Here is an 8,806-nt window from a genome sequence, read left to right as displayed (position 1 = left end):
ATTTCCCACTTCGACCACTGATTGTACTCCAACCCCTAAGTATCACTTATTTTTAGTAAGCAGATCGCATTTCCCATAATTGTAATAGGAAATGTGATCCGATCAAAGTTACTAAAAATAAATTGTAAAAAAATACCGGAGAAAGCCCTGTGATAATAACGCCACCTGGAGGTGGCATTATCCAGGGTCTCCCCCCGGTTACCGGACTCCTGCCCTGCTCTAATGGGGAGAGCAGAGCCCGGAGCCGGCCCCAGTAATCAGCTGTGTGGTCTAAACAGACCACACGCTGATAGAGTGTAAAAAAAAGTTAAAAAAAAATTAACTTACCTGACTCCAGCGACCAGTGGTCGGGGCTCTGGTGATGTCTCCCCTCCGGTCAGCTGATCTCCCATGCTGCACTGCGGCGCGATCATCAGGTGATCGGGTCCCAGTGCAGTATGGGATATCACCTGACCGGAGGACATGGAAGACATCACTGGAGCCCGGATCATTCAGGTAAGAGCAATTAAGGTAGAGGGGGGGTGGACGTGGGGGGGGGGCGTGAATGCGGGAGCGGAGTGTAATGACGGGGCGGGGCTTAGCACCGGGGGGTTAGGAGCGGCGGCCGGTCGGCGCATGCGCAGGGCATTAGTCAAAGTATTTTTTTGCAAAAATACCGTGACTAGTGTGTGGATGGGATTCGCAGGGACAGAGCTTTCTCGTGAGCTTTGGGCCTGATTCAGACCCACTCGCGAGCGGCTGTACGCTCGCAAGTGGGTCGATGGTCTGCACTGAGCATGCGCACGACGGAGGGAGCTCCGTCGTGCGCATGCGCCAGACACGACGAGTGAAGGACTTTCCTTCGCTCGTTGTGTCCGATCAAAGGGGGCGTGCTGTCAATGTTGATTGACAGCACGCCCCCTTTGGTGGGCGTGCCGGGGGCGTGCCTCCCTGACGGGGGCGTGCCCACGGGAACGCCTCCCGTCAGAAGCCGGCCCACTGACATCACTAGTGATGTCAGTGGGAGTGATTTTGGCTCTGATAGAGCCAAAATCACTCCGGAGCTTGCGGTTGAAAACCTCAACCGCAGGCTCCGGCTCGCAATTTCGATGGTCGCGATGGTCACGACCATCGCGGCCATCAAAATGCACGCTCGTATAGCCTGTGGGTGGTGACCCACAGCTATACGAGCGTCCAGGAGGACGCTCCATGAAAAAGGAGCCCGGCCCTCATGCAGAGCGTACGGCTCTGAATGAGGGCCTTTGTCCCTGCAAGGGATTTGTAGTAAATCCCTGTAATATTGCCTGAAACCGCAATGCGAACTCACTCGGTAATATCACACTACAATCTGCATTACCAATGCGGATTGTAGTAAATAGAGCCCATAAAGTTTTAGCTTTGTCTATATATATATATATATATATATATATATATAATATATAATATATATATATATATATATATATATACTTACAGAGGACAATTATTACAAAAATATGAGAGTACAGGAGAAACGGTTTACAATAGAAGCATGAACATAAATTTAAAAAGGATGACTACATATGGAATGGGTGGAGTACACATGGAATGGGTGGAGTACATATGCATTGCTCAGTGGATTGGAAGACTAAATATTCTGCCAGTACTAGGACCTCCTTGTTTGTGCAGTAAAATACTCCCTCACAGAGGTGGTACTGTGTGTTGGAGTCATGACATTTCAGCTATCCTGTTGTATGCAGAACTCGTTCCAGACCTGGCTATCGTTTGTGTATACAGACCTTGCTCCAAACCAGGCTACCTACATGTATGCAGACCTTATTTCATACCAGGCTACCTTGTGTGCATGCAGATCTTGTTTCAGACCTGGCTATACTGTGTGTATACAGACCTAATTCCATACCAGGCTATCCTATGTGTATTCAGACCTCATTCCACACCCGAGCCAATAGAGAGCCAGGGGTATACAGTATTTACTAAAGTGCGGGTTTTAAAATGTTGAGTTGTTGCCCATAGCAACCAATCAGATTCTAGCTATTATCTTCTAGAAGGAGCTAGATAAACGATATGTAGAATTTGATTGGTTGCTATGAGCAACATCTCCACTTCTAAAAACCCTCTGTATTCTTTGGGGTGGCTTCACCTAATCGCTGGAAGCATGGCCATGCCCCCCTTAGGAAAAAATAAAAAAATATTTACACTGGTCAATTGTTGCTGCACACTGAACAGGGGGGTGCTTTGAGCCCTCAGCCATGTGATCGCCTGCCCCCCTCCACTGCTGCACAGTCTGAGGAAACTGCTGCTGCTGCTCAGCAGCAGCAGCCTCCCTATAACCCCACTGCAGCCCAGTGCTGGCTGCTGACAGGTAAGAGGGAGATGGGGGCGGTTGCGGACCCAGACCCCTAAAACAAGCCCAGACCCGGGTTATTAGTACCCGCTCCCCCCATCTCGTCATCCCTGTCTACTATACCAGGTTATCCTGTATATATACAGACTTCATTCCATACCAGACTATCCTGTGTGTATGCATGTCTTGTTCCATACCAGGCAACTCTGTGTGCATGCTAACCTTGTTGCAGTCCTGGCTATCCTGTGTGTACTGCATACAGGCTGTGGGCCTGATTCAGGTTGGATTGCAAGGCTGCATTCACGTTAGCTGCGAAAATATGCTGATGAATGCAGTTGCACGGCAAACGCAGCACTATACCAAAACGCCCATCACTGTATAAAGCTGCCCACTTCCCATGACATGCATCCGCAAGTCAGCGGTAACATTGAGTAACAACGGACCCATGCGCAGAGTTGCAGTTGAGCTTGACATGCCTCACAACCTGCGAAGCTTCCTGTCGCCATGTAGTGCTCTGGCTGTGTATGTCATCGCAGGGGCTTAATTATGCATGCCCCTGTAATGGCGTTTAAATGCACCCCCTATCCCCACCCTCAAACGGTCACTTCCTGTCAATCACTGTGTGAGGACTCTGCATGCTGACTGCGATCCCGATCGCAGCGGCTGGTTTGCACACGTGCACTGCGTCTATACGCATGCGCCGAATGCAAACATTGGCTGGCTGCATGCGAACCTGAATCAGGCCCTGTGTTCCTGACTTGGCCTTCTTCTGTGTCTGTATTTTCAAATGTGGGTCTGTTTTCGCATTCAGCTTACTCTTCACTGGAAGCAATATACTCTAGAACAGGGGTGGGCAATAAGCGGCCCTCCAGCTGTTGTTGAACTACAAATCCCAGCATGCATTGCGTTACTTTTAGCATGGTCAAATAGCAAAACTGTTGCAGGGCATGCTGGGATGTGTAGTTGTACAACATCTGGCGGGCCGGTTATGCCCACCTCTACTCTAGACCATAGGTGGTCAGACTATGGCCCACGGGCCAAATGCGGCACAACCTCTGCTGAAGTCCAGACCCTATTCGGGTCTGAATTCCTCTGGACAGCTCTGTCCAGAGTCCAGGTTGGTACCACTTAGCGCGGCCCAGAGTCTTCACTGCTGAGCAGACCCTCTCCGCTGCTTCCCTTCCAATCTGCCGTGGGACAGTCGTGGACGGAGTCAGGAATAGATAGTGATATCCCCCTCAAAGATGGACTGTAGTTAAAGAGGAGTACTTTGGTGGTGGCATTTAAAGGGACATGATTGGAGAGGCTCTGAGGATGGCAAATAAAGAAACATGACTGATAAGGCTCTGTGTGGCATATTATCAGTGAGGGCATTGTGTGGAATTTTATTAGTGAGGGCATTGTGTGGCATATTATCAGTGAGGGCATTGTGTGGCATATTATCAGTGAGGGCATTGTGTGGCATGTCGAAACTAGATTATTGGCTGAGACAAGATCAGTTTAAAATTGAATTGCAGCGACACCATCTTGCGACTGGCAGCAAGATGCCATTTTGCGAAATGGCCACCTAAGCGCCATTTTAGATAAACTCACACTTTAGTACATGTGGCGATAATACTATTAGCATCATGCGAATGCATCTGTGACCATCGCCATAAGTTACGGCGATTCACCAGAAGCCTATTTCATTACTTTACGTGTTATAAAGGATATATATTTCAGAAATGGCTTTACAGTATGCCAAAATTGATTGCATTAGCTGAATAAAGCAAATGGCTACGTGACAACTAGCTTGTGTAGATAAGCTTCCTGGACAGTGTCTGCCCTCATTATAGGTGGTCTAGCTCGAATACACACCTACATTAGCAGGCTTCCTGCAATGACATGATTTCAAAGACTAGAGTGTCATCTTAGGTCTGTCTCTTGTAGCTTGGCTATTTGCATTTCACACAAGAGACTGGAAGAATACAGAGTTTTTTCTTTTGAAGCCTGGGACAGGTGGGGGGGACTGCTGACAGAGTGGGCATGTGGAACTATCTGGCTCAGCATGTCACACTGCTAAGATGTTCACTTAGTGAGAGTTAAGTGCACCCTTCCTCATACACACATTAATACGTCTTTATATCAAACCCCGAATACTCACACATTACATATTCACACATAAGGTTTAATAAGCTTTAAAGTATATGATTTAAGTTGGTTCAGTTAGTTTAAATGCTGAGAAATAAAGATATTTGATAACTAAGGTTCTATACATGTTAAGACAGCCATGTTTGGTTTAGAACTGATGCGTACTGTTTCAACAGAATTCCGGTACTATCGGTTTGGAGATCGCATCATGCATTCCCAACTTATGGACCGCAGAGACTACAAGCAACAAAATGTATATTTTAGGAACAACTGTTAGGATGCAGCATGGGGAGGCGGGAGGGAAAAGACCCTCAGTTGTTAGAGGCTGGGCGAGTCTATTTGAACCAGCCTGTCAAATGCACTGTAACATATGCTTCTCCCCTGGGAACCAATGGCATAAGCAAGAAACTTCTCTATTGTCCTGTCTATTCTGGGGGGGTATAAACATGTGTGCTGAAACACTGGGTCTTTAGTCTTCTTGCTGAATGCTGATTGACGGAGGTTTTCTTTCTGAAGGCCGAGATCTGGTCCAGAGGTGCTGCGTATGTATACTGTACTTGGGTCTGTATAATTCCTTTGCGCTACATTGTACACAGATCATAGTGTGTAACTGACTGTACTTTTACTTGAATAATACTTTGTGCTTCGGAACCACATGTCCTTAGTCTGTAGTCTCTATTTATTGTATGACTGCGTACGCAAATTAGCGTCATCCTTAGAGGTTTATAGGAAGTAGTTTAGAAGGTACAGGCAGGGGTATATAGAGGTTCATTTTAATATCGTCAGATGGGGGCTCATCGAGTGAAGTCACTTACCTACTCACACGGCACATACGGCTATAGATATCTCAGCAAAGGTTGGAGTGGCCACATGCAGGGTTTTCCTGTAATTGCTTTGTGCTGAAAAATCGCTATCTGTTTTCGTGTAAGCAAAGGAAGCTGACTAGAATCCAGGGACAAGAAAGGAAAAAGTTTGTTTTCCTTTGTTGATAGAACCTAATGTTTAAAAGGGGTGCCGCAGTATTGAATACGCGGCTGAGTCGCAGATTTGCGCACAGCAAAGACACACTTTTGCGTACACAGTTAAAAAGTCATTATACAGTTGTGTGGTAGTCGCATTATTGTGCATGCGGCTGGTCGCACAATAGTGTATACGTACTTCTGGTTCTACTGCCACGTGTTTAAACAAAGCCATCGAGGTTTACCTTTTTAAATTGTTATCAATATCTGGGTTAACGTGTATTTTTCTGCGCAGGAAAAAGTGTGTAACAGTGAATATTTGTTGGACAAAGTTAAGGGTATCGTATGATCCTTAACCACTTAACTGACGAATTCTTTTTCCAAAAACCGCTCCAAAATTGTCGGTTTCTTTTATGATTGAATTAGGTCACGAACATAATTTTCAACTTATCCATCACTATTTTATTTTAAAAAATTTTTTTTTTAAAAACACAGTATACCATAAAAATAGCAATTTTTATATTATACTGTAGTGATGGCCATTGACGGCTGTACCATCGTTGGTTCAACCATCGTTAGAAGCCATCAATTGTTTTGCGATTGGTCGAGGAGATCTGTGTACACCACAACTGCCGATGTTTCCTAAACATCGATTGAGGGTTGCCATCGATGGTGCAACATTGATGGCCACAAGCAATGGCAAACCACTTGTCTTCAGTCATACCATCGATGGTTTGCAAACCATCGATGGCCAGTTGCCATCCCTAATCAGAGGCTCTGCGATGATCATCGATCGATATATATATATATCGATCGAACATTATATATATATATATATATAATATATATACACGCACACAGTATATATATATATATATATACACACACACACACACACACACACATATGTATATATATATATATACACACATACGTGTATATATATATATACATACATACGTGTATATATATATATATACATACATACGTATATATATATACATATATATATATATATATACACACATATATATATATATATATATATATATATATATATACACACATACATACGTATATATATATATACACATACGTATATATATATACATACATACATACATATATATACGTATATATATTAGGGGTGAGCGGGTTCGGTTCGGTTCTACTCGGTTCCGTTCGGGTGTTTTTACCGAATCTTATTGGCTATCCAAAACTCGTGACACCTGAAACCCAATAAGATTCGGTAAAAACACCCGAACGGAACCGAGTAGAACCGAACCCGTTCACCCCTAATATATATATATATATATATATATATATATATATATATATATATATGCAAAGAATCAGCGGCACTCCTGGACTGTTGTCATAAGCAAAAAGAAATTTAATGCATGCCACATTGCCGACGTTTCAGAGCCAGACACGACCCTTTTCTCAAGGCAGGCATAACAGTATTCAGTTACATTATAAACAGCAGACATAAACACTGCTGAGTCTTACCTTTAAATAGCAGTATGCTTCCTGTGTGCTGGCGCCGGCCGGGACAGGCAGGGGGAGGGGGTGGCGCGCACGCGGCGGCTTCTGTCCTCCGCTGATTACGTCACTCCAATGCTTGTTGGTTGTCATGGGGACAAACCACAAGCCTGGTATACTGTCTGACCGGCCCGCGTCAGCTACAAGGAGAGGCACGAAAAAGATTAATGTTACAAACATGCAGCACAAGTATAATGTATAAATATCAATCGCTTAAACTATTTACTTTAAGACATACATACAGACTAACTACATATAACATAGATTAGAACAGCTGTGATGATGAACTATAGATAAGAAATCTTGACGACACTTTAAATGGTTACTCGATACGGAGGAGTGGCTAAAGCGTAGCTATTGTCCTTACAGAAATACATTAAGCGACAATTTCTCATTAAGTCCTGCAGGATAAATAGTATTTAATTTGTGTATCCAGGACGCTTCCAGACGCAAAAGTTTTTCGCCTCTGTTTCCTCCCCTTAACATGGTCGGAACATGATCAATTAAGATATGTTTCAAAGCAGACAAAGGGTGGCCAGCTTGCAAGAAATGTCTCGCCACAGGTTGCTCAGCCACTTTTTTTAGGAGGGCTGATTTAATGGTTGATCGATGCAAAGCCATCCGTTCTCTCACTGTCCTGATGGTTTTGCCGACATAATAGTACCCACACGGGCACATTATCAAATAGACTACGTGTGTTGAAGTACAGGTGAGGACATGTTTTATGTGATATATGTAGTCACGATGAGGATGTTTGAATGTTGATCCTATCACCATATGTTGACACGTAGTACATTTTGTACATTTGTAGCAACCTGGTGCTTTTGTCCGTATGGTTTGTCCTTCCTGACTGGGATGAACAAATCCAGTTATATCCATGTGAACCACCATGTCCCTAATATTCCTGCCTCTTGTAAAGCACGCCATCGGTCGTTTGCCTGTGAAACAAGGTAGATCTTTGTCAGTGTAAACTATGGGCCATAATGCCCTTGTAGCTCGCTGGATCACTGGACTGCTGGTTTGGTATTCAAGTTTCCAGGGGATAATGTTACCTTTATCTTTATTTGTAGGTTGTAATAAAGTATCTCTCTGTTAAGGAAGCAGGACCTCGTCTCTTTGCTTCCTTAACAGAGGTAAAGAATATCCCCTTGTCACGAACTTATCTATTATTTTTTCCAACTCTTGTTGAGTATGGTCAAGGTCACTTGAAATACGTGCAATTCTCAGCATTTGTGATTTTGGAAGTCCTCTCACAAGTGATTTAGGATGATGGCTATTTGCCGCAAGTAGAGTGTTGCGATCTGTGGGTTTGGAATATACCCCTGTTTTAATACGACCATTTTCAATAGTTACTTGAACATCAAGATAGTTCAATGTAGATGTACTAAAGTTATAGGTCAATTTGATGGGTGAGTCACGGTTGTTGATTTGTTGCATCAGCATCTCAAACGCCGTTATACCACCAGTCCATAACATAAACAAATCGTCTATATACCTCGTGTACATGAGTATGTGCTTGCTGATTTCTTCATTAGAAAAAAAACATATCATGTTCTTCACTAAATATATAGACGTTTGCGTAACTCGGGGCTACGTTACTGCCCATGGCACAGCCGGACACCTGTTGGTAAAACTTCCCATTGTACAAAAAATAATTGCGTGACAACGTAAGTTCTAATAGCTGTAAAAAAAAGGGTTTTGTCCAGGACAGTCATTCGTTGTTGTACTACAAAAGTTTTCATGATCTCTATTCCCTTATTATGGGGAATAGATGTGTACAGACTTGAAACGTCCATCACGCAAATTAGGGTGTCTAGTGGAACCACCGTAACCATTTTTAATGCCAATAAAA

At 43.8% G+C, this 8,806-nt stretch overlaps 1 pseudogene; it reads right to left on the bottom strand.

Moving 5' to 3' along the window:
• Window positions 1-7,317: 7,317 nt before the first annotated feature.
• LOC148474964 (uncharacterized) lies at window positions 7,318-8,505 on the bottom strand (annotated as a pseudogene).
• Window positions 8,506-8,806: the final 301 nt, after the last annotated feature.

Source organism: Taudactylus pleione, unplaced genomic scaffold, assembly GCF_031769625.1.
Source record: "Taudactylus pleione unplaced genomic scaffold, aTauple2 ptg000792l, whole genome shotgun sequence".
In the NCBI taxonomy this organism is placed as follows: Eukaryota; Metazoa; Chordata; class Amphibia; order Anura; family Myobatrachidae; genus Taudactylus; species Taudactylus pleione.
This window is presented reverse-complemented; position numbering and strand designations above follow the sequence as displayed.